General features: G+C 44.2%; 2 protein-coding genes across 3 annotated transcripts in view; one reads left to right on the top strand and one right to left on the bottom strand.

Annotated features, from left to right (window-relative positions):
* The window catches only part of PRDM10 (PR/SET domain 10), a 46,950-nt gene extending 43,801 nt beyond the window's left edge, over window positions 1-3,149 (bottom strand). Inside the window, exon 1 of one of the 2 annotated variants that reach the window (XM_081961348.1) lies at window positions 3,013-3,149. The gene's annotated coding sequence lies outside the window, so the exon portion shown is untranslated. Of the gene's footprint in view, window positions 1-2,826; window positions 2,959-3,012 lie in introns of those variants that run through there. The other variant, XM_081961349.1, reaches the window with a different exon arrangement.
* ADAMTS8 (ADAM metallopeptidase with thrombospondin type 1 motif 8) overlaps window positions 1-23,525 on the top strand; it is a 489,092-nt gene that overhangs the window by 232,831 nt on the left and 232,736 nt on the right. The gene's annotated exons all lie outside the window — the stretch shown is intronic.

Raw genomic sequence — 23,525 nt, 5'->3', positions numbered from 1 at the left:
CATTTAACTCGCTGAGCAACATAAATTTTGGGCTCAACGAAGGTCGTAAGTCAAGGACCACCTGTACTGTACCGCAGGCTGCAAAGAGCTGCCTTTGAAAACCTCTGGGAGCTATAATTAGGATAAAACATAATAGCTCATCTGCTGGGTAATACGAGGTTGTCATAGCTACGTAATTCTGTGCTAGAAGCCGTGATGGTTTTCTGAATGCAATTCAAAGGGACTCACAGTGTTCTATCTGGCAAGGTATTTCAAGACAACCTTCCCTGTGTATTTGGTGTAGGTTTGCTGGCAAAATACCAAAATACCCCACCAATACCAAGAGGGTAAGAGGACTGTTGTGGAGGGCATGTCACACAAAATCCTTTCCTCCAGCTCAGCCCCCTGCCCAGCTTTCTACGACCTTTCAGAAGCTAATAAAATATTTTCTTCCAGAGCTTTTGGGGAGACGATCCAGGACTATCAACAGTATTGCCGCAGCACATTATTATTGCACCGCTGTCTTTTGTTTCGGTAGTTTTAATCGTTGCACATGGCTCAGAATCTTATGCAACTTTCAGCCATGCATAAAATACAAAATAAGCCACAAAAAAATGAAACCGCTATATAGTACTTTCCTCTTGGGCATGGACGGCAGTATTTGGCCTAGCCATTTTAACACCAAGAAACTGTCAGATTATGGAATGGGTATATATATTTTTTAATGTTAAATTCCCTTGATATATTTACAGCACTCTAGAGAGAAAAGGCAAGATTATTTATTTATTTATTTTAGGAAGTTTATATTGCTGCCTATTCGCACATGATGATTCAATATATAAAATATAAAAACCTCATATATAGAAAAATAAAAAAAAAACTAACAAGAGAATAAATACGTTTTCAAATCGGAGGGAAAAAACAATTAGGACATGGAAGCATTTGCTGATCAAACATTAACCCATAAGTTTATATATATATATATATATATATATATATATATATATATATATATATATATATATATATATATATATATATATATATATATATATATATATATATATATATATATATATATATATATATATATATATATATATATATATATATATATATATATATATATATATATATATATATATATATATATATATATATATATATATATATATATATATATATATCTATATATATATATATAAACATATATTTGCATATATATATGCAAAGAGCTTTTGTTTTTCTAACTCCACTCTAAATATTGATTTTTGTTAAAGCAGTCACGGAAAACTCCAGTCCCGTGTCTCAAGAGCAAATTCACACAACTCCCAACGACAAGGGAAAATTGAAAGTCCTTTTTCTAAGAGGATAGAAATGAGCCTTTGTAAAAAAATGATTTAGCACAGGTTTCCTTGACATGGGGGGAGGGGGGGAGATTTTCAACACAGTCCAATTTGGCCATTGGGATTCACGCGGGTGGAAAGACACAAACGGCGTTATTTCCCACTGCATTTTCAATGTACAGCGATGGAATGACGCAACTGTATATCCATCATTCTAGGCCCGAGGTCCCCATTCAAACTGGCATCTTATTACAGGTAGTCCTCGACTTACAAATTTAGGACTCAAATTTATGTCGCTCACTGAGACGTTGGTTAAGCGCGTTTTGCCCCATTTTACGACTTTTCTCGCCGCTTTAGTTAAGCGAATCACTGCAGTTCTTAGTCACATGCTTGTTAAGCAAATCTGGTTTTCCCACGTTGACTTTCCTCCTCAGAAAGTTGCAAAAGGGGATCATACGATGCCCCGCGGAACACTGCAACGGTCATAAATGCGAGTCAGTTGTTGAGGGAGTTAATATGCCAACTCTTTAAAACTGCTTAGAGAGGGCTGTAAAAGCACTGAGAAGCTGTTATATAAGCCCAAGCGGTATATAAGACTTAAGTGCTATTGCTAATGTCAATCACGTGGCTATGAGGACGCTGCAGCGGTCGCAAGTGTGAGAAACGGTCACAAGTGTGAAAAACGTAATCAATACTTTTCCAGCGCTGCAAGTCGAGGACTACCTGTACTAGGAAAGCCAAGCTCAGAGCCACGCGTGCATTCAAGCCCACGGCCCCTTCTTCAAAGGAACACGGGTCTCCCACGAACCCCGGGCTTAAACCCCACGCCCCATCCTTTTGCACGGGGAAGGAGCAGCGCCCACGGCCGACTCTTGTGCAAAAGCACCGGGCACTCTCCTCTCGCCTTTAACCCGGCCCCGCCCGGCCGTTTGCAAAGAGCCCCGTGCATCCCGGGGTTTGACCTGCCAATGCCCGCATTAGCACGTGGAAACGCAACCCGGCCACTCGCGCGCACGCGCACTACGACCCGGGTCAGCGAACCCAGAGGGCGCTCGGGACTCCCCCCCTCCTGTATTCCCCCCCCCGATGCCCCACCAACCAGCCAATCAAAGGGAGGCGCCTCAAAGAGCCCCGAAAGCCCAAAACGGTCACTCTCGGTCGCCCCAACCACTTCGGTCCACGGGAGGGGGAGGGGAGAACGCGGACCGACGCGGGTCGCGACGCTGCCGAAGGGGAAGGGAAGCCGACAGCCGGCCGGAGGGCGAAGGGTGCAGGCGCGCAAGGACGAGGAGTAGCCCTCGGCGAGGAAAGGCCCACAGCGCTGGGGAGGGGGCATTAAAATGGCTTCAATAACATCCCCCCCCTGTCCAGTGAGGTGCTGGGGTCCGGACTATACCAAACAGGGAGGGGGGAGGGCCAGCTGGGGCAGCTCTTTCTTCCCCCCCCGTCTGGGGCGGATGGGGTATCCCGATTAGGGCAGGGAGGGGGAAGCGGACTGTACCTCTCCGGCAGGAAGGGGGGTATGGCAGCGCCCTACACCTCTTTCCCCACCCGCGGGAGCAAACGGTTTGTCCCGATCCCGGCGCCATCTTGGGTGCGACTAAAATAACAACCCCTAAAAACCCTTCATGGGGCCTTGCCGAAACCCTGAGCCAAACTCATTCTCCGGGCTGGTCCATCATTTTACCTGAAGGGGTTCGATGACGGTTTCGTATCCAGGCCGGTTCCTAGGGCCTCACCACAGACCATCCCCGCCCACCTGTCCTCACCTCACAATGGTAGCTGCAAAACGGGGGGGGAGGGGGGGAAGAAAGACCGCCCATGAGTCATTAGAATAATCTGCCTAGCAACAGCCTCCAAGGCCATGAGATGATTGGTCGACACTCAAACTTGCCTAAAGGAGAGGATCCAAAATATTTCCAAGCAAGCCACATTAACAGCGTTCAGCAGAGATTTTAGAAGGGGAAAAAATAGAGGGCGGAGGGAAGGCACAGGCCTTGGATTTGGGCCTCCGTTGCTCGAGGACCAAATTCGACCAATCACAGCACAGCTCTCATCCCGTTGCTGCATTGCACTGGCGCCCTCCACCAATCCAGAGCGTCCTCTCCTCCTGGTAGGCTGAATAAACGTAAAATAATCTAGCGACCCCTGTCGGCAAAAGGGGAGACCGTCAAGGATGCGCGCTTCGATCTGATGTCCGCCAGACATATTGGACTACAGCTCCCACCATGCGTAGCGCGGATGCCTCCGCCGCAAAGGCTCTTTTGAGTGGGGCGACCCCGAGCTGGGTTGCAAAATTGCAGAATGCCGCTAGGTGGCTGTAAAGAGATACTGTAAATCGCTCTTTGGCGTCCTCTGTTGCTCGGCCGGATTTTATTTCCATGGGGGGGGGGGGGTGAGGCTATCCCACATTGCATGCTTTAATCTCTCTTCCATTTCCTGCAATTATTCACTCGCAGCGCCCGACATGTTCTTAGTGCTCTCTGAGCTTGGCTGTTTTCTTGCAAACGTTTCATTACCCCAACTTGACTTTCTTGTTTTTTTCTTTCGAAGACGTTTCACTTCTCATCCAAGAAGCTTCTTCAGCTCTTGACTGGGTGGTTGGGGATGGAAGGATTTGCACTCCTTGAGACAGCTGGCCATTTGCATCCTTTTAGAGCAGGGGTGTCCAAACTTGGGAACTTTAAGACTTGTGGGGAGTTGAAGTCCACAAGTCTTAAAGTTCCCAAGTTTGGACACCCCTGTTTTAGAGGGCCATTGAAGCCATTGGAAGTTTCTCTGTGTCCTCAGGGTCACCAGGAGTGGTGCTCCTGGTTCCTTTTTAAAAAAAAATCTTTCTTTTGCATCCCAGAGTGAAATTTCCAAAGGTGCTTTTTGCAAGAGGCAACTGAACTTCCTGGTTTTTTTTTTTCTTTGAAGACGTTTCTCTTCTCATCCAAGAAGCTTCTTCAGCTCTGGCTGGATGGCGGGGAATGGAAGGATTTGCACTCCTTGCAGACAGCTGGTCATTCGCATCCTTTTAGCATTGAAAGCTCCTTGGTTCCAAGAAGGCTCTACACCAGTTTGCCCTACTCAGGTGACCCTGAGGACACAGATAAACCTCCAAGAGACTTTAAGGACCCTCTAAAAGGATGCAAAGGACCAGCTGTCTGCAAGGAGTATAAATCCTTCCGTTCTCCTCCATCCAGTCAGAGTTGAAGAAGCTTTTTGGATGAGAAGTGAAACGTCTTCAAAGAAAAAACAAGGAAGTCCAGTAGCCTCTTGAAAAAAAAGCACTTTTGGGATCATCGGTGCTAATTCAAGTTATCTGAGAGATGCCTAAGGATACTTTGCTAGGAACCCTATGAATAAGTCCACTGCAACTACTCTGATCCATCTTTTTATATATATATATATATACACACATGCTACCGTTTAAGATGTGAAACATCAAAGACTTCCCAAGTTTTAAATCTGGACCCCGTAATTCAGAATTGTACAGTTCTTGCGGTGGTGAGAATAGCCATGCTGCTTTGTGGGCGGCCGTGCTGCTCAACCATTTTTTTGCTTTCAGGAATGCTCAAAAGGGGGAGGAGGAGGAGGAGGAGGAATTGGCCCTGGGCCAAGCCTCCCTACCAGAAGCTTCATTGCCCATTTGCAGGACCATATGGAAAGAGGGTGATCTCAGCTATAAGAAATCTTTCTTAATAAAAAATAGATCAATCCAGATTGTTTCTGTTTCTGTCTGCATAACGATGCCTGCGTTTCATAACGGGGGTGGTGCTAATTTTTCTGCAATTCTTATCACTGAGCTGGTTCCTGCTGGCAGTTCAAAGAAAGGTGCCTAATCCTTCCCGCACTGAGCCATTTCAGGAGTGGGGGAGTGGGGGAGCTAAACAGCACATTTAATTTCCCCTCTCCCACCTACCCACTCCTATACAAATAGGATAGAAAGGAGGAATAATATCAGCACGCCAAAAGAGGAGGTTTATTTCAGGGTAAAAATTGTCTGCAGTCGCTCAAATAAATACGGTAGAAGCAAAGAGAAGGGAGCAAGAGAGGAAAGAAACTGGCGCTGAGACAAGAGACAAAGGAAAGGCAGCCGGAAAAGGAAAAGCACAGGAAGGAAATCAATTCTCCAGTCTAGAAAAATAAAGTTTTAAGCAAACATTGATGTCCGGTTTGGGACTAGAGCAGGGATCTCCACCTCTGCAAAACTTTCAGACTTGTGGACTTCAACTCCTAGAATTCCATCGGTGGAGGTGAAGGCCACAGGTCTTCAAGTTGCCAAGGTCGGAAACCCTTGGACTTGAGCAAGAACTCTTAAACCTTTTTGCCATCACACATCCTGTTCCTGAAATGTGTGTGCACCTCCCTTAAAAATCCAAACACCAAAATGGACAATGAAAACAAGACAATGAAACTTTGGGGGGGAATGGATTTATTGTAGCGATGTAACTGAAAGGTTCTTGCTGCCTCTGTACCTTCCCCATTTGGAGAATAGCTTGACTTCCTCTTCTTTGTGTTAGCCCCTGAGATATTGGAACACCGCTATCGTGTCAACAATCCTAAGTCACTTTTTTTCAGTGCGGTTGTAACTTCAAAAGTTCACTAAAGAAATGTTTGCAAGTCGAGGGCTACAAAAATGTCAATCGGAAGGCACCGCTGATAAAGGGAGGAGAACTTGTGGCTTGGAGGTTAATACAACTGCCTAGTATGCAAGCAGCCCAAGTTCGAATCCCAGCAAGGGTATGGCTAGCTAATGAGAGCTAAACAGCCTGAAATAGATCTATGCTACTCTCCTTCATTTCTTTATCAGCAAAAATCACACACACACACACACACACACACACACACACACACAGACAAATCTTGGATGTTGAAAAACAATGGTCTATGTGGCAAAACTTCTGCCTTTCCAGTTTCTCTTTTACAAAAGAAAGCAAGTCTAGCTGTTTTACTTTTAGACAAATGGCCAGCATTCCGTGTAATAGCTCACTAAAGCATGGCTTCATTAAATTCCTTTCAACACCTTACCTTTCGGTGTAGCTGCAATGATTCTGCACTCCCTTCAACCTCTTCCCTGCAAATCTCTCATTACTGTCCTAAGTTCTGTTGGTGTGAGTTTGCTCTTGATGTGGTAATAAAGAGTAGGTTCTGTTTCATTTAACTTGTACATAAAACGGAATTCATTTTACACTTTCTACGTTTCTGCTCAGTAACCCTAAGTGGCTGCGTTCCCGGATCTCTTCCAGCCGCACTGCGATCTCTCTTTCACTTGAACTTGGGTGAAGCCAGCAGAAATTTGACGTTTGATGTAACCTTATCCCGCAAACCATAATTAAAACTATCCATGGCTTCGCCCACTGTATGAATCCAGAAACTGAATACTTTTCTTATGTGGAATACAATCTCCAGCTTTGATACTCTCATGCTGCTTTCCAGCTGAATGAAAGCTTTGAAGTTTTATTGTGTGTGATTTACATAAAAACTCAAAACCAACCATTCTTTTTCTGGAAATTGCTACGACAAAACCAAAGGGATAAAACGCTGCAAGTACATTGGGGAGGGGGGAGGGGGGGAGAGACACTGTTTTCATATTGTACAGTATGAGCACTGTTGAAATCTTTCCAAAATCTAAAACTGAGCAGGCAGGTGGGTTGATGCATATTATATGCTAGGTGGGGAAATCGGTGGCAATGGCATAGGCAGAGTTTAAAATGAAAAGAATGGTTGCATTTTCCTCCCTATAAATTCTAATGTTTCACACATTGTAATTGGCATATAAAAATAAAAGTTCATATGTTGATTAAATTTGATATCTATGGTGCTCGCAGTCTTTAAAACTTGAGGATACCTTTAATTAAGCAATTAAGGACTCTGAACATGAAGTGTCCAATATCTATCTATCTATCTATCTATCTATCTATCTATCTATCTATCTATCTATCTATCTATCTATCTATCTATCTACCTACCTACCTACCTACCAACCAACCAACCAACCAACCAACCAACCTATCATCTGCCTCTCTCTCTCTCTCTCTCTCTCTCTCTCTCTTATCTATCTATCTATCTATCTATCTATCTATCTACCTACCTACCTACCTACCTACCTACCTACCAACCAACCAACCAACCAACCATCCAACCAACCAACCAACCTATCATCTGCCTCTCTCTCTCTCTCTCTCTCTCTCTCTCTCTCTCTCTCTCTTATCTCTCTATCTCTCTATCTATCTATCTATCTACCTACCTACCTACCTACCTACCTACCTACCTACCTACCTACCTACCATCTATCTATCTATTGGCTCTGTGTGTGTGTGTGTGTGTGTGTGTGTGTGTGTGTGTGTGTGTGTTCCAGCATAACTCTGGATTCCCTTGAACAATTTCAACCAAACTTGTACACAGTTGACTTACCATCTGGAAACAAATACTCTGGGGAGTAAGACACCCCTAAGACCCCTGGGGGGGGGGGGGTGTTCTGTTAAGATACAGCGTGTTGTGCCTTACAATGGCTTCTACCGTACTGCCTTCAAATGACTTCTCTGTACAGCACTGTGGAGTTGCCCTGGTAACTGCTTCACAATCCTCCACAAGGGGGCTTCCTCTAGTAAGGGGGAAACCCAACATTAGAAATTGCAGTCACGTTCATCGAAGGAGGATTGGGATAAATAAATACCCGGGTAGCGCTTGGTTATCAACTAGTTTTTTAAAAAAATCCTGAATATAGTATGAAATTTGCACTGAAAAATATCCATTCCAAGTTGCATACTAGCTTTGGAGATACAATATGTATGCCTCTCAAGAGACAGGATCATTTTCCTTTCCTAGGAAGAGATAAGCAGAATTATTTACTAGCATCCAATAAATTCTTCTTCAGTGTGTATCAGCAGCTAAATGTGTCAAGCCAAATTCTGCTCCCTTCCTTGATTAGTGCAAGAAAACTGAACAGAAATCAAGCATCTAAAGAAAAATACTTTGCAAATCCTTTTGATATGCAAATTAAATTCTCTTTTTAAATTGGTCTTACATGCCGTCCAATCACATTCTCCGGCTTACCAGGATCCAGACCTTGCATTTAAATGATTGGTAAACGTTTCTCTCAATGAATGCAGTCTTTGGTTCTACAACTTCTTCATTTCATAACTGCTCACTGGGGCTGTGAATGTACTGTACGTAATTGTGATTTGGACGAAGGAAGTTCTGGAGGATGAGCTTTAAAACTGAATCATTCATCACTTGTTTGTCATTTTCTTATTGTTTCTGTCTGGTTATCTTCCTCTTGAAGGAGCATCCGTTTAATTCTCTCTGCTTTGGGGGGGAAAAAAATACCCAAAGACACATCTCATTTACCAGGTTTTAAGGGACGCTGATGGCAATTTGTTTTCAATCGCTCTCCTTCCCTCTTATTTATCTGTTTACTTCTACTCTGTGTCCATATTGCTGCTCTTAGCACAAGGTATTTTAGCAGGATAACAAAAGTTGGAAGGGACATTGGCGTTTAACCCCATTTCGGACAAACGTTTATCCAATCTCTTCTTAAACATCTCCAGTGATGAAGCAATCCACAACTTCTGGAACACAAACTGTTCCACTGATTTATTGTTCTTATTATCCTTTCAAATAATTTTTCTGCGGATCACCAAAACTTTCTCGTGGACCACCGGTTGGTGACTGGTAGTCTAGCCTGCATTTTTCTATCTTATCACATAGTAGGACTTTTGAAACAGAAAAGGCACCATCTCAGTTCAGATCAGTGCATACTACAGCTCTCATCTTTCTTGTATTTTCCATGGCTGCACTTTTGGGCTGACTTAAGCATATTCGGCTCAACGTGGAAATGAGTCATTTTTAGGATGATAATCCTAGACCAGAACTGAGGCAGCTGCCCCGTGCATGGTGAGACTTTCACCATTCAGAATTGTCTTGTCTGTTACCCATTTCCAGCCATGACTGTTACTCATGGAAATAATACCCAATTCAGAAGAAGAACTGCTTGGAATGCCTTGCTCCCTTCTTTGAAGAAGGGGAACCCGCCGTTCCATCAGGTAAGAGACGGGGATGTGAAACCAGGAACTCATTACAGGTAGTCCTCATTTTACGACCACTGGTGGAACCAGCATTTCCGTTGTTCGGTAAGGCGGTTGTTGAGTCACACCCAATTTTTCTTTTGCCATGGTTGTTAAGTCTATCACTGCAGTTGTTAATCAATCACGTGGTCATTAAAAAAAAGAATAAAATATGTTGAATTTTGCTTGGCTAGGAAGTATCCTCACTAGTGGCAAAAAAAGAGAGAACTTCTTGCATTATTGCAGAGGTGGGTTGGTCCCGGTTCAGCCCAGTTCAGCCAAACCGATAGTGGAATTCAGGCCTGGGTCACAGAAATGACAGAAACCCAGGCCTGCCCCGCCCCCGAACCGTTTCCCTCGCCACCGCTGGGCCGCCGCCATTTTGTTTTTTAGTGACTGCGCAGTTCATTGTAAATTGCTCTGCGCATGTGCGAAGAACAATTTGTATTGAACAGCATGCATGAGTTGCAAACCTGTAGTAAAAACGGCAGCAACCCACCCCTGGATTATTGGAAGTGTTGGAAGAAATGTCCTTCTGGGTTCAGCTCCAAGTAGGGAAAAAGACACTGGAAACATGGAGGCTGCTTGGAAAGATGGTTTAATGGTGGACAGGACCACATGGCTTGAGGTCCTGGGCAAAAAAGGCCCATGGGTGAGAGATAGAGATAGATTTGTACCCTCTGTTGGGCTTTGAATTTGAGCTCGTATTCATATTGGTTGTCAGACTCCCGTAGGGCCATACAGGGGTAACTTTGTAGGTTGTCTTTGAGTCCCAGGCTTGGTTGACTCTTGCTAGGTGATGATGATGTAATGAAAGGGCTTTGGGCAATTCCTATTATGGCTCTGCCTGAAGGAGATAGATCTTTGTTATGTAGAATAGACTGGCCCAGGCCTTCATGGCCCATTGACAAAGGTGTGGCGGGGCTGTTTCTGCCTCCCTTTTAGGGGGAAATATTCTTAATTTTTAATATTTCCTAAAATATCTCATTTTCCTAGGAGAGGGTTGGGTGACTTCCTCCAGGGGAAGGATACTGTAAAATCTCCATTCCCTCCCCACTCCAGGGGAAAGATACTGTAAAATCTCCACTCCCTCCCCATTCCAGGGGAAGGATACTGCAAAATCTCCATTCCCTCCCAATCAGCTGGGACTCAGGAGGCATAGAATAAATGGGGGCGGGGCCAGCCAGAGGTGGTATTTGCTGGTTCTCCGAACTACTCAAAATTTCCGCTACCGGTTCTCCAGAACCTGTCAGGACTTGCTGAATTTCACCTCTGGGAGGAAGGGTTACTGTTTTTATTATTAATTATTATTTTTATTTCTCCCACACTGTGTGTGTATTTTCTGTAAGTGGCCTAGAATTGCCACGAGCGAGTAGGCAGCTAAATACATTTTTCCAAATAAAATAAACAGCTTTCAAAAGCGCCCATCAAGCCAAACGTTTGATAATTCCTCCATTAGAAGAGCTTATTGTAAACCATCCATGGCAGAGTTAGTAAGCTCGCTAGCCTCTTGTGATGCTCTCTGCAGTGGGAAGTTCATTTGGACGACAGCTCAACCTTCCCCCCCCCCCCGTTTTTTTTTTACTCCCCAAAGAACATTAGGACAAGGGCTATAAAAGCAAATGAAGCTTTTCTCCTAGATCAGCCTCAAATTTTCATTCAAGTACTTATCTTTCCTCTTGGCAAGGAATATTAATTATATTAGCATTATCAATCAGAAAACATCATTAAGGCAGTTACGGCTGAATGTCTGGTTTAATAGTCCTCAGCTAATTCACTCAAAAGTCTTACCTTGCTTAAACCAAAGTATTTCTGAATATATATATATATATATATATATATATATATCCCTTACCATATGGCCACTCCCGCAACCCTAGTCACCACGCCCCTCCTGCCATGCTAATGGCCACAGCAAAATGTGTGGCAGGCCCAGGGATGTGCAGCACAGCAGCAGCCAGGAGATGACCACGCTCGCCGTCTCCTGCACCTCAAAAATAATAAGACCTCCCTGAAAATAAGGCCAAGCATTTATTTTGGGGGTCAAAAGAAAATAAGACCCTGTCTTATTTTCAGGGAAACACAGTATTTGCATGCACACACACACACACACACACACACACACACACACAGAGGGGTGAAATGCTCTGAAGTCTGCTACCTGCTTGCTTTGCATGCGCACCGTTCGCCCATACCAGTAGTAAAAAATACTACAGGTTCAGGCAAACCAGTAGTTCCGATGACCAGCTGTGCAGCAATCAGCTGTGCCGTGCAATTTATCATGTGGCATAGCTGATTGTCACACAGCTGATCATCAGAACTACTGGTTTGCCTGAACCAGTAGCATTTTTTACTACTAGTTTGCCCGAACTGGTAGCATTTTTTTACTACAGTTTTGGATGAACTGGTAGCATTTTTTTTCTACTGGTTTGGGTGAACCGGTAGCATTTTTTACTACTGGTTCAAGTGAACCAGTAGCATTTTTCAACTACCAGTTCAGGTGAACCAGTAGCATTTTTTTACTACTAGTTCACCCAAACCTGTAGCATTTTTTTACTACTAGTTCGCCTGAACCGGTAGTATTTTTTTACTACTGGTTTGGGTGAACGGTAGTATTTTTTTTTACTACTGGTTTGAGTGAACCAGTAGTATTTTTAAACTACCAGTTCGGGTGAACCAGTAGCATTTTTTTTACTACTGGTTCGAGTGAACCGGTAGCATTCTTTTACTACTGGTTCGGGCGAACTGGTCCGAACCGGTAACTTTTCACCCCTGCATACACATATATTTCTATCTTTTAGAAAGAATGTTTTTCTTCCCGTTCATTTGGCCTATGCTCTATGCATGTTTGTAGAATCGATGGGGGTGCAGCTATTTGCACCTGACCTTTTGCGGGGAGGAAAACACTCCAGGAAAGTGGGCAGAGCTGGGAACCGTTAACATCCGTGGCTTCCTATTCCGCAGACAATACAGGCGAATATTTTGACTTCTTGTTCCCAAGCAGGGTTGCAAGGTGGGTGGATTGATTAATCGGTTCGGTTAGCTAATTAAGAATCTTCTGAGCAGCTAAATATTTTGACTTTTGGTTCAGAAGCCAGATTGCAAGGTGGGGCGGGGGGTGGGGAGTAGATTGATTAATCGGCATGGTGAGTGAATGAAAACGTGAGTGAATCAACAATATGTTCAACAACTCACTGAGCCCATTCCTGTATAACTGTGATGCCACATCCCTTGAAATCTCCATAGACGTTGGTCCTGGAAGATGATGGACAAGTTTCAACAGGAGGCTTCAACCCTTCATCCGTGTTGCACACCCCACTTATGTTCAGATTCAAATGAACAGAGTTGGAAGGGACCTTGCAAGTCATCTAGTCCAACCCCCCCCACACACACACAAGCAGGAGACCCTACTCCATTTCTGACAGATGGCAGCCCAGTCTCTTCTTGAAAACTTCCAGGGATGAAGTATTGCACAAATGGATACCAATGGAATGACCCACTCCACAAACACTCAATCAAGGTGCCAAGGATTGGGATTTTCTTTTTTCCTTTTTCAATATCTGACCTCCTAAAGAGCCAACCTTGATTTAAGAAGGCTTTCTTGCACCTTCAAAGCAGAGTTGCGTGAGATGTACACATGCTCCAGAAAGCCAAGGAGATATGTCCTTCAGAATAGCTTAAGGGGGCTTTACAAATCCCAGCTTTAGGTCTCACTAGGGGGGCTTTCATTTATTATTATATTCAGATTACAGTACTTTACCGCTCGGCTGTTCTGGGTATTTAGTCAAGGTTGCTTTTTTTTTTTAAATGTTTTTCTTTTTTATCAGAAGGCTGCTGTAGACAGGGGCGGAATTCCTGCAGTGCCAAGGAGAGAAGGAAACCAAATCAGAATTAAGAAAATCGTCCTGACGTTTTCTCATGGTTGGGAGTTCTTTGAAGTTACAGAACGGGGATACTTTACGGGAAAAAGCAGATATTGGCTGCTTGTCATCTCACTCGGCAAAGGGGGTTCTCCCCAAAGCTTTCCGTCTCGGGAGTGTGATGTGACAGTTTGATCGCAGTGGGGCTTCCTTTCCATTAGATCTGCGCAGAACATCACTCCGCAGAAATCTCTAATTAGGTGCACAGATGAATCTCCCCATGGATAAATACAAGCGCACATGATCAGTATAAAGTACCACGCGGTGCCTTATTTCACACCCAGCTACCACAGAGGTGTATTTTTAAAACTCGTGATCTAAATGCTGTCATTTTTATCTAGCGTATTTTCAGCCACAACGACAAGCTCTTCTGGGCTGTAATTCATCAGAAGCCAAGGGATTGCAGGATAAGTCCAGCCAGAAGGCTGAATGTATCAAAAAATACCAAAAGCATCATTAGAAAAACCTTTGGGATTATATTTTGGTGAAATTCATATTGAATCAGCATAACCACAAACACTTGGAGAGATGGCAAACATTTCTAAATAGGAAGGTAAGGAGTAGTTGTTCTTGTTCTGATCAAGGCTTCCCAAGAGCATGAAATAAACTCTTTGTCCGACAAAAACATTTTTATTAATTTACTGTGAATTCTGCTCATTCACAGCCAGCAAAGTCTTTCAAAGGAAGATTTACAGTCACAGACCTTATCTGGTTTGGAGAGCTGCCAGGCCGATATCTGCAAAACTTGGCAAGGAGTCTTGGAAAGTCATCAACCAATTCAGCGAATTAATTGTCTCCTGTAAACTCTACTCCCCTTTCGCTCCTCTTTTATTTCTTCTGGGAGGGGCCATTCATCTTCCATCTGTGGCCTTACTCTCAAGTCAATTCCTGTTCTTTAGCTGTTCCCTTCATCTGGCAACTCTGCGCATGAGCACACTGGGAACAGGCTCCAGCTGTTCGTCTGCCTCGCTTATGTCTGACTCTGAAGGCAGCTGATAACTGTCAAACGGCCCTGGTCCCATCTCTGCCTCCGACACAGAGCCCTCATCAGAGCCTTCCCCAGACTCCAGGACTGGCCCATCTTCCTCCCCAACCTCCTCACTGTCTGAATCTGCCTCCAGCTTCGCTGGCCACTGGCGGGCCACAACAAGCCTAATACACATTCAAAAAAAATTGTTTTGAGAGTGAATCTTGCCCAAGCCCCCAAAACACCTACTCTTCAACTGCTGCGAAAATCCGTTTGCCTCCATTTAATAATCGTTTGCTTAAGGCAGGCGGATTACCAACTATTACCTCTTTCGTAAATTTATACATCATTTATCTCACTGTCAAGTGACTCTGGGTGGCTTACCGCATCATAAAAATGGGAATACAGATAGTTCTCGACTTACAAAGGTTCATTAAGTGACCGTTCGAAGTTACAATGGCAGTGAAAAAAGTGACTTGTGATTCTGTTTCACACGCATGACCATTGCATTATCCCCATGGTCATGTGATTGATGTTGGGAGGCTTGACAACTGACTCACTTTTATGAGAGATGGAGTATCCCGGGCAGTGGTAAAATTCATTTTTTTTTACTACCAGTTCTGTGGGCTTGGCTTGGTGGGCATGGCTTGGTGAGCATGGCAGAGGAAGGATATTTCAAAATCTCCATTCCCTCCCTACTCCTGGGGCCAGACAGAGGTGGCATTTGCCGGTTCTCCAAACTACTCAAAATTTCCACTACCGATTCTCCGAACTACTCAAAATTTCCACTACCGATTCTCCGAACTACTCAAAATTTCCACTACCGATTCTCCGAACTACTCAAAATTTCCGCTACCGATTCTCCAAACTACTCAAAATTTCCGCTACCGATCCTCCGAACTACTCAAAATTTCCACTACCAGTTCTCCAGAACTTGTGAGAACCTGCTGGATTTCACCCCTGTTCCCGGGGTCAGTGATCCCCCTTGGTGACCTTCTGACAAAGCAAAGTCATTGGGACAGCCAGAGTCACTGATCAACTGTGTTACTAACTGAACTACTGCCACGATTCATTTAACAACAATGGCAAGAAAGGTCATGAAATGGGGCACTTAACAAATGTCTCACTTAGCAACAGAAATGTTGTGGTCGTAAGTTGAGGATACCTGTACGCAAACTTTCTGTCTTTCTTTTCAGGGTTATCACTTTCTCTTACGACCTTGGAGTACTCCCGATTTTCCATTGCAGTTCAAGAACTATTAACATAGTAAACCTTCGTCTGCATTCAGAAATCATTGACAAGCGTTAAACTTACACCTCCTAGAAAAGTTTACTCTTTGTAACAAAAGGTACCAACACAATTGCATCCAAGATTAGTGTTTTTAAAATGTATATATGTCATGCTACATAACCTTAAGCTAAGATTTGTAAACACTTCTATGAACAAGAGTGGTGTGATTTGCACTTAGTTCTAAGCCACAATATATGAATTCACACCTCATGCTAAATTAAGAAAGTGAATAAACAGCCTATAAAAAGTATACTATTTATGAATGAGGCCAGAGGCTAGGAAGCTGGGCTCCGTTAAATTAAATATAGGCCATCCTTGGAAAAATGCATTCAGTTTTGGTCACCACCATGTAAAAAAAGATGTGGAGACTCTAGAAAGAGTGCAGAGAAGAGCAACAAAGGTGATTAGGGGAATGGAGGCTAAAACATATGAAGAACGGTTGCAGGAATTGGGTATGTCTAGTTTAATGAAAAGAAGGACTAGGAGAGACATGATAGCAGTGTTCCAATATCTCAGGGGCTGCCACAAAGAAGAGGGAGTCAAGCTCTTCTCCAAAGCACCCGAGGGTAGAACAAGAAGCAATGGGTGGAAGCTAATCAAGGAGAGAAGCAACTTAGAACTAAGGAGAAATTTCCTGACAGTCAGAACAATTCATCAGTGGAACAACTTGCCACCAGAAGTTGTGAATGCTCCAACCACCATCTCCCAGGATATGGTTCTTCAACAATTAGCTGTGCTTAGAGGGCCTTTTTGTTAGCCTTCCCAGCTGCAAAAGACTTCACAGAAAGAAATAAAACCACCACTCTTTTAAACACAATACATCGCCCACATAGGTTCGTGGGCATGTTGCGGTTTTCTTTGAGAAAGCTGAAATGATTCATGCCACCTCACCTTGTTGAGGAACTTTCCCATAACTGGAGGGCAAGAAAGCATTGTGTGTGTGTGTGTGTGTATGTGTTTGTCTGTGCGTCTTCCTGGGAAAACTCCCCACGCCCCACGCCTTCAGGCAAAAAAAACTCGTCATCTGCAGCTTCTGCATTTTGGAGACACACATCCATCATGCTGTTTCTTGTCAAGGGAGCGGCCTTAGGCACAGCACAGAAAAGGAGCAAAAATTGTAAGCCTCCCCCCAAATTTAATTTGTAGCGGGAATGTTTGTGTCTCTGCATACTTTTCTATCTTTACAAAACCTCCTTGCTTCAACCACCTGATCCATCACTTCAGCCATTGGCTTTTCTTCTTTAAAAAAACTTTTTGGTTTTGAGGATCTCTTCAATTCCATCTTGCCACAAATTCATTGATCTTTTTGTGTTCATCCAGCCAATAGACAGTATGTTCATACAAAAAGCAAAAGTTGTTCCTCTTTTACAGATCCTTCTTTCCTTCCTTCCTCCTTCCTTCTTTCTTTCTTTACTTCTTTCATTCCTTCCCTTTCTCCCTCTTTATTTCTTTCTTTCCTTCCTTCCTTCCTCAATATAAATGAGAAATATTGTTTTATTTCTCATTCTCTGCTTGCATATTCCAGGGTATTTCTACCAACCACAATCTCCAGTAATGGAGCAAACACAGCTCCAGGAAAAATTCCTTCCTTCCTTCCTTCCTTCCTTCCTTCCTTCCTTCCTTCCTTCCTTCCTTCCTTCCTTCCTTTTGGCATTCACACTTTCTCCCCCTGACAGAGAGAGAAATCCATGATAGGAATAAAATCAGTTTCTCTATTTGAGCTTTGCCCTTAACTTTTTCTGCTAGTACCCGATGTAAGTTTAGGTTTCTACAAAGAGATCTACTTGATGCCCTGGGTGAGACTCTGACAGTTAACCTCTACATGGAATGATTCCAATTTTCAGAGTTTACATCCACTGAAACTTAAACTCTTCTTGGTCATGCTAGATTGGCCAACTCAACTTACATATTTCTATAGTGTATATTTCAGTCAGTTATGCAAACTTAGCCTCTACTCTCTGACTCTTTACTAGTATTTGAGCTCTTCGGCGCTTCCAGGCACATGCACAGAGCAATTGCAATGGGATCCGGAATCCACCACTGCCCCAGATGGACATTTCTTCCAACATAACCCCACCACCACCACCAAATCTGCTCATTCCTAACACAATGGGCTACTACAACCCCCCAGCAACTTACAAGTAACATTTAACCTTGCTTGGAATACAGGGATTGAAAGATAGAGAAGTGTGATGGTAACAAAGGAAAAGCATTTTTTCCATGCATCCATTCATATGCAAAATGCCCTTCGTTCCCTATAACTTTCTATTTCCTGATTATATTATTATAGTGTAACAAATAGAAGAAAGGAAAGCTGCCTCTTTCACAGAGGAAGGCTGGTTAGGACTTCGCTGGTGTTGGAAGACATGTCCCTCTGGGTTCAGTTCCAAGTGGGGAGAAACGACACTGGAAACATGGTGGCTGCTTGGAAAGATGGTTTTAATGGTGGACAGGATCACATGCTTTGAAGATGTTGGGTGAAGAACAAAAAAAGGGAAGAGATGTGGAGGGTGCCTGAGTTTTATGCCCTCTCTGGACTTTTGAATTTGAGCTTGTATTCTGATTGGTTGTCAGACTCCCTTGGGGCCATGCAGGGGCACCTCTGTAGGCTGTCCTGAGTCCCAGGCTTGGTTGAGCCTTGCCGGGTGATGTAATCTCCCCAGGTGCCTTGCGGTGAGATGGGTAGAGGGCTAATCCTGCCTTTGTTGGATCTTGGGTGAGGGCATTTGCCTATGAATAGACCTAGCTATCTCTTTATCTCTTAAGTGCGGGCATCTGGGCTACTAAGAGTGAGTCTGCTTCCTGCTTCAAAACATGTTTCTCCATTTCTCATCCAGGGAAATATAATATCCTGCCTTTTTAATATTTCCTAAAATATTTCATTTTTCTAGGAGAGGGGTGGGTGCTAACTTCCTACACTGGTTAAGGGTTATTTCCACGCTGCATACCTTATGCCCCTCTTCGAAGGCCAGACGCTGGGAGCATTGCAATGGAAAGCCAGCCCTGGAAGATATACAACGACACACCTCTGCGCAAAATCCACGCACCCTCGTTTCCATCTCTTTGGGGTTTTGAAAAAACAAACAAACTCTGGACTTCCAGTTTTGCTGGTAGCTGGAAATAAGAATGCAGTGGCTGGGCTGTGGGCTGAAAAACGTCTGCTCGCTGAGGCAGAACCATCATAATCCATCAGTCTAATAGAGAACGCAAGCCACTGTTAGACTTTTTAAAAAATATTTTAATTAAAATACCTGTGTCTGGCATTGCTAGCTTGAAAGCCAGATGGATGGCACATTACGGAGAGGTGGAGAAGCAATAAAACGGAAAGGAAGCAGACGAAGGGATGTCTCCACTGAAGACATTCACACTCCCATCTTCTCCCTCCTTGCTTCACTCAGCTACTGCCGTGAAAGATGGAATAGAATAGAATAGCAGAGTTGGAAAGGACCTTGTCACCTTGAAGGCCTTCTAGTCCAACCCCTGTACAGTAGGGCCCCCGTTTTTGCCCTCCTGGAAGCTCGAGGAAAATCTCTGGAACAGTGGTGGGATTCAAATAATTTAACAACCGGTTCCCTGCCCTAATGACCAGCTGGATAGGCATGGCTTGGTGGTCATGTGACTGGGTGGGCGTGGTCAACTCAACGTCACTCAGGTTGATGGGCGCTTCGCCTTAGCTGCTACAATGGAATAAGGGTTAACCGGAGAGGCAGTTTCTGTAAGCAGGGCAATAAAGATTAGGCAAGAAACAACACCAGAATGTTTCCTTCCTGCCTGCCTTCCTTACAGGATTAGCCCTGTAAAGTGGAAAAAAACCAAAAGGAGATTACTTCCAACAACCGGTTCTCTGAACTGCTTAGAAAGTTAACAACCGGTTTTCCTGAATAGGTGCGAACTGGCTGAATCCCAGCACTGCTCTGGAGCCTGGGGAGGGTGAAAATGCCCCCCCCCTCCACCCCGTGGTGAAGGAGGCTGAGTAGGCCACACATGCCATGTCCATGCACGCCCAGCAACAGGGCAGAGAACCGGTTGCTTAAATTTTTCAGTCCCACTCCTAGTCTAGGTGACTTTGGGCCAATCACCAGAAGAACGTGAGTTTTAGTGCCGCCTTAAAGCCATTCAGTCTCAGCCTAGGAAGAAGCAAGCAAGGGCAAACCACTTCTAAAATCTTGCCAAGAAAACTGCAGGGACTTGTCCAAATATTCTCCAGCAGTCAACATTGCCTCAAAGACAACAACAACCCTTAGACCAGGGGTGCCCAAACGTAGCAACTTTAAGACTTGTGGACTTCAACTCCCAGAATTCTCCAGCCAGCTTAATTAAATCTAATTAACCAATTCGATGGTTAATTAAAGAGTTAACCCTCCCTTCTTCCCCGTCTTCTGATCATGATTTTACATTGATGGCATTGTCATTTCATTGGGCTCGGCATATTTGTTGTTAATTTTAATGTCTTACATGCTGGCTGGAGAATTCTGGGAGTTGAAGTTCACAAGTCTTAAAGTTGCCAAGTTTTGGTACCCCTGCCTTAGACATAAAGCTAGAATGCACCAGCAGTGATCTTCTTCATCAATCACACTCCGCCATGATGGTCTAAGTGTATAGCAAAATGGGTCTGCTAAGACACGGTTTCATAAAATTGCATTCAATAAACCACAATGCTTAGGCTATATGCAGCTAGTCTGCAACTTACAACAATTCATTTAGTGACTGTTCAAAGTCACTGAAAAAAAGGGACCAATGACCGTTTCTCACACTTACGACCATTGCAGCATCCCTGTGGTCCAGAGGTGGGTTCCTACAGGTTCGGCCCAGTTCAGCCGAACCGGTAGCGATATGCCCGCCTGGGTCATAGAAACAGCAGAGACCCAGGCTGGCCATGCCCCTGAACCGGTTCTCTGGTCGCCATCACCATCTTTTTTTTTAGTTCTGTACATGCGCAGAACAATTTCTATTGAACTGCACATCCAGCACATGCGCAAAGCGCGCACACATGCAAACCGGCAGTAACGCCGGCTGAAACCCACGCCTGCTGTGGTCCTGAGGCAGCAGGAGGAGACCGAACCTACATTAGCCAGTCGACCTTTGGGTACAGTAGGCCCCTGATCTCCATAGATCAGGGGTGTCCAAACTTGGGATCTTTAAGACTTGTGGACTTCAACTCCCAGAATTCCCCAGCCAGCATGGCTGGCTGGGGAATTCTGGGAGTTGAAGTCCACAAGTCTTAAAGTTCCCAAGTTTGGACACTCCTGCCATAGATGATTAATAAGATAGGCAAGTCAGTATATTAATTGACATTAATTTCTTCAGGCTTGTTACAAATTTTACTGGAATATGTTGCAATAAGTTTCCATGGAAGGTCACAGGAAACCAATGTTTGTGTAAGATACAATCCACCCAAAAAGCATATTAATAGAAGATAGCACGTCAGGCTGCTGATATATAAGTTTTTCACTTCCTTTTCTGTAACTTTACAAAACGCAACTATCTGTAAAATGTATGTTTTGACTGTGAACAAATATGAAATGTATACTCCGCTTTCGCTGACGAATAAATACCTGTGCGAACGCCCCCACTCTAGGAGGGTATAAAACTCCTGTCCTGAACAAATCCAGGACAGTTCAGATGTCGGTGTGTGAACGCGCTGAACTCAGATGCATCAATAAACCTGTTTTCTCTTGCACCTTCGTGGTCTCACGTCCAGTCTTTGGCGTGCATTGAGGTGTAGGCCCCAATCCGCCGCTACAGTCCCATTGTTAAAATTTGGATGCTTGTCAACTGATTCATATTTATGACGGTGGCAATGTGCCAGGATCACGCCATCCGCCTCTGACAAGCAAAGTCAACGGGGAAGCCAGATTCACTAAACTACTGTGGCAGGGAAGGTCATAAAATGGGGTAAAATTTGCTTCGCCAACGTCTTGCAACAGAAATGTTCTGCTCCATTGCGGTCATAAATCGAGGACTCCCCGTAGAGTGTTTTAAGCTCAAACAAGGCGGTTATAGCTTAGTATAATGCATATATCAAGCAAATACTCTGTAACCCACTCACATATAAAGCGGTCATTAAAAAAAAAAACCCTTCGGGGAAACAGGCAACCTTGGCAAAATTTCAGCTGAAAAGTCCAACCCAGCATTTCCTCGGCAGCATTTCCCCATAAATTAACATTTTTATCTGTATCCCATGCCGCTGTCTCCTCTGCTTAGCTTATCTCCTCCCTCCGTGATTAAAAAAAAAAAAAAAGAAGGTTACGCGCCTGATATTCATTCTCCCCGCGTCCCCAACTGCTTTGCCATTCCTGATGTCAACCTTGGCTCAGGCTACCAACTACCTAACCCACCTGGATTATTATCAATGATATCATTTATCCATTTCGATAGTCGAGGTGGGAACTCTAATTAAAGCACTCCTAATGCTGCGAAGGCCAGTCTGTGCTGCTTCCTTTCCACTGGAAGGTTTTTCGAGATAAGGGCGCCTATTGGGAGTATTTTTCTCTCCGTCATTTCCCAGGTATCAATTTGGGATAAACGTGGGCTGCAGAACGATTAAAAAAAAAAAAAAAAAAGCTCATGCATATTTTTAGTTGCCAGAGGCTTCATGGAGAGGGACGGTGCAGCGCTCATCCATTTCTTTACAAATGGAGTTTTCCTTTCCAGATGCCTGCAGGGAATACCTGCCCTATTGCAAGGAACTTTTATGGTAACCAAATTGCGGAACCAGTAGAAATTGCGCCTTCAGAGGGAGGAGAGCCGCGTGCCCTATTTGCAGAAGTCCATCCCCCAATCCTTGTTTGTCCTTTTAAAATCTACTCTTTGTTGGGAGCACTTGGGGGAAATTAGGGCGGATCTAAATCGTGAACCCCTGCTGCAGTGGTGGGATTCAACATTTTTGACTACTGGTGCTCTGGGCGTGGCTTTGTGGGCGTGGCATGGCTTTGTGGGTGTGGCTTTGTGGGCGTGGAGGGGGAAGGATACCGCAAAATCCCCATTCCCTCCCCATCCCACTAACCTGCTCTCCAGCTCCGTTCTCCTGTTCAGGGGAACAAAAGAAGATCAGCTGGGAGGCTGGGAGGCAGCAGGGGCGGGGCCAGCCTATTTGCCGGTTCTCCGAACTATTCAAAATTTCTGCTACTGGTTCTCCAGAACCTGTCAGAACTGACTGAATACCACCTCTGCCCTGCTGGCTTGTATTGTATCGTGGTTGTGCGAACCTCGTAGTTGTGGTTGACTCAAATAAAAGTAAACAAAGACAAATGAAAGATCAGCTGCTCCTTCCCTTTTTGTTAATGAATGCCTTTGCTTCCGGACTCTGCCTAGGCCCGGCTTCGGTTTTGCAGCTTGGACTCTTGGGTCAAGAGGCCTCTCTCTATCAAGCCAGGTATCCTTACTGGAACTTTGGCCATGAAGATGATAAAGAGAACCAAGCATTAAACGTTGAGCCCTGTTGCAGGTGAGGTTATCGATCGACTCGGCAAAAGGTTGTCTTTGAAATTGCACCAGAGGGGAAAAATCCATAAGTAACTGTATTACAAATTACAGGGAAAAGCTGCATTTCGGATCAACCCCTAAGGAACTGCATTGTAATTCTTTTTATAAAAGGGCTTGTTCTATAAAATACCTCTGTAGTATCCCCCCTAGAACAAAAACATGGAATTTCTTTGAAATATGGAACTCGGTGATCCAACATGCTGATAGGAGTATTCTTGTGCCTGAAGCAGATGCTCTGAAAAATTTGAAGTGAGAAGAAAATTCTCAGGAGCACTCAAATAGTTGACTTTCTTTCCTGCTAAATTGTTGTTACAGTTAGGAGGTATTCAGGGGTGGGATTCAGCTGGTTTGATTCGGTTTGGGTGAACCGGATGTTAATTTCAATCTGGTTCATTCAACCGATAGTATAGTTCTGATAACCGGTTGGTTCCGCCACACCTGTCCTTCCCCTCCCAGGAGTCTCCATGCGGCCCAATTTGGATGC

Source organism: Natrix helvetica, assembly GCF_964273705.1.
Source record: "Natrix helvetica genome assembly, chromosome: 8".
Classification (NCBI taxonomy): Eukaryota; Metazoa; Chordata; class Lepidosauria; order Squamata; family Natricidae; genus Natrix; species Natrix helvetica.
Note: the sequence above shows the minus strand (reverse complement) of the source record. Positions and strands in the feature narration are given on the sequence as shown.